General features: G+C 41.4%; 1 non-coding gene across 1 annotated transcript; it reads left to right on the top strand.

The window, feature by feature from the left end:
• The first annotated feature begins 2,595 nt into the window (after nucleotides 1-2,595).
• Nucleotides 2,596-2,668, top strand: trnaf-gaa (transfer RNA phenylalanine (anticodon GAA)). Its single transcript has one exon. It is a non-coding gene; the product is annotated as a tRNA-Phe (tRNA).
• The last annotated feature ends 576 nt before the right edge of the window (nucleotides 2,669-3,244 follow it).

Below are 3,244 nucleotides of genomic sequence, written 5' to 3'. Positions count from 1 at the left end.
GGAAATGAGATATAGGCACAGAGAGACTGAGTGAAAAAGACCGAGGTCGATACAGAGAAGCAAGGAGAGACAGAAAGAGAGTAGTCATCCATATCACATGTATGAATGCAACCAGGGACCGGAATCCACAAGCACCGTGTCCTCGTTCATTTGGGATGAAGGGAACGTCCATGAGCACGTTCAAATTTTGAAAGTATCTTGAGTGAGTTGTGTTGTTGGATTCGCTGCATTATCAGGTTCTCAAACCAAACCGGGAGTAAACTCATCTTACTGTGTACACAGTAAAGAAACGAGCAAGGCTTGGCCATGAATAACAGTGGGGCTTGTCCGCGCTTTGAACGCGGCACCTCTCACACCCGAGGCGAGAATCATACCCCTAGACCAACGAGCCGCTAGTGCAAATGCGGGTACTGATATTGTCATCTTAATCTGATCAGACAGCTGCAGTGAAATTTGGAAGCGCTGGAAAAAAGTACTGAGGAAGCCAGGAAGCAAGGGTGCACAGGGAAGGGATTCACTTCTTACACCTCCATAACTTTTCATTCAAATAGTTAAAGGTTGGAAAGGTAGGAAGTTTTAAACACGTGAAATCCAGGAGCCAGGCAACATAACAACAGGAAGGGCTCTGATAGCGAGCATTTCAGGAGAGACAAAGGCGACTCCTGTGGGCCCCATGGCCTGAGCGTGAGGAAAGCGGAATATCACACAATGTTTGTGCCACAGAATGGGACTATTCACAAGATCATTGAAGCAGTCCCATGTGCTGTGGGTAATAGGGAACCGGTGGGTGAACTGTATTGTGATTACACAGGAGCCTCAGTGATGAGGCAATCTGCATTTGCAAATTAAAGAAAAGTTCACGCTAAGAGTCGAGTTCAGATCGCTGGATTCAAAGTCCAGAGTGCTCACCATTATACCACGGAACTCAAATACATGGCAGGAAGATGAAATTCGTCGATCAATATTTGTAGAATGTCAACAGCAGGGGGAAATTATAGTCCCGTTGCACAATTCATACTTATAAATCCATTGCTGGTTCCTCTTGTAAAAATAACTAGGCTACTTCCACGGCATTAAATTTCTTGTAAGTGGCCACATTCAAATCGCAATGTTTGTATCGAATTGACATAAATCTTACTGCAGTAAATCTACTGAACAACATCAGCTTGTCAGAGCTCTGCTTTCATCACAGTCTTTATGAGAATTGCCAGAATTTTCCCTTTTTGTTCCCGATTCCAGCATCCGCAGTAATTTGCTTTTCTTACTGAGTCTCATTGATTGAGATTATTCGAAGGAAGGTGAGAATGATGAAGTAATAAATGGGTAGAAACCATTGCTCCCTTAGATATTTACGAGACGAATACTTTTAAATGTTGATGTTGGGGATAAGTTTTACAATCAGATTGAAAGTAACAGTTATCTTCCTGAATTCAGTGACATGGGCTCTCAGTCTAACCATCGGAACCTGCAGCAACACAGCCTAGTTGAACATTGCAGACAGGCAAATTTGCTCTAACGTGTTTCAAGCTGTTTCTGTAGTGTAGTGGTTATCACATTCACCTCACACGCGAAAAGTTCGTAGCCCGAAACCGGGCAGAAACATTCATTAAACTTTCTCACGTCGGGTAAGGGAGAATTCCTTGATTTCATTTTGTTGTTCAACATTATGTGAACCTCGATGTTAAAGACATGTTACCATCGCTCTGACATCACCCTCAAATGTGTTCTGTGAAATGGGAAACGCTTTTTTTGAAGCACTGACAGAAAAGTTCGCTTTTGAAGCCGAGAACATATTCCCATCTGGTTCAGTCTACAACAGAATTTAATGGGTTTATCGGTGCAGACTAATGTGCTTAATCACCATCTGAAAATCTGATAGTAATGTGCGCTCAAAAAGACAGATACAAGTGATACTGTAAGTGAACTACGGGAAATGGCACACATTTCACAGAAGAATCCTTTTTTTAAAATCGTTTTTCATCACTAAGAAACAGGAAAAGCCCCTCAGACAGATGGGGAGGTGGAGACTCAGTGCGGATCTGCTGGACTTTCTTGTAAAGGGCCGGAATTTATGCTCCTAAATGTTTCACGCCCATAATAAAAAAGGCTCAAGGGTCACTAACAGATAATTCTTGACTTATCTCCATTTAAATGTATTTGACTTTGTTTAAAAGCTGACGATAGTCAATCTCAAAATTGTGATCTGTATTACCCGGTGATTCGATTGGTTCTGTTGGTAAGTTATATTTTCAATTCAGTGATGTTCAATTTCAGAGATATTCAATTCATAATGAAGACATATGTGTTAAATAATGCATTGATACTAAATACTGAAACGAATAGTGAGTAATATTGTACGATGAGCTTTGATAAAGAGTCATCTGGACTCGAAACGTCCGCTCTTTTCACTCCTTACAGGTGCTGTCAGACATTGGGAGATTTTGGACCATTTCCTCTTTTCCCATCCGCAGTAATTTTCTTTTATCACAGAGGATATTTGGTTGAGATTATTTGAAGAAAGATGAAAAGACGAATGGACAGAAATCATTGCCCTCTTAGATATTTGGGAGACGGAAGTTACCAGCGTACCAGACGGCCGAAATAGCTCAGTTAGGAGAGCGTTAGACTGAAGATCTAAAGGTTGCCGGTTCAATCGCGGGTTTCGGCAGGATTCCCTTGCTGGTTTTCTGTGCTATCTGCGAATTAGCACCGCATTTGGCCTCGCACTGTCCTCAAACATCAATTCACGCATGATGGGCAAAGAGACCACAAGGTAAGGCATTGAATTGCATCTGGGTTTGATCTATCTAAATCCGCGCTAGCAGGGCGCACCTGTCTCGTAGGTTTGATCTATCGCTTCATCTTAGCCAAAAGGCGGACGTAGCTTTGAAATTTTGCATTAGGAAAAGCAGAGTATTAAACTTATTGGCTTCCCACGTCTTTTATCCTCGTTTAGGCAAACCACGATCGCAGACGTCAGCATAACTCAAGTGCCATGTACTAGCCTTATCTTCTGCTTGATTATCGTTTCACCCATATGGTTCCTTTCTCAAAAGAACACAATTCGATATTAAGTTCAAATGGTACCTAGGATTTACAATATTAGACACCTCAATTAACAGAGTATATAATTGCATTAATCACAGTTCAGGAAGAAAAAATAAACAATTTTTAATACAAAGCTACGAGGAATAGGCTGAATTTCAGGAAAGGGAAGATAAGCTATCTATGTATCCATTAGAGT

The sequence above is a fragment of the Carcharhinus amblyrhynchos genome, unplaced genomic scaffold, assembly GCF_965287045.1.
Source record: "Carcharhinus amblyrhynchos unplaced genomic scaffold, sCarAmb.v2.hapA scaffold_38, whole genome shotgun sequence".
Lineage (NCBI taxonomy): Eukaryota > Metazoa > Chordata > Chondrichthyes > Carcharhiniformes > Carcharhinidae > Carcharhinus > Carcharhinus amblyrhynchos.
Note: the sequence above shows the minus strand (reverse complement) of the source record. Positions and strands in the feature narration are given on the sequence as shown.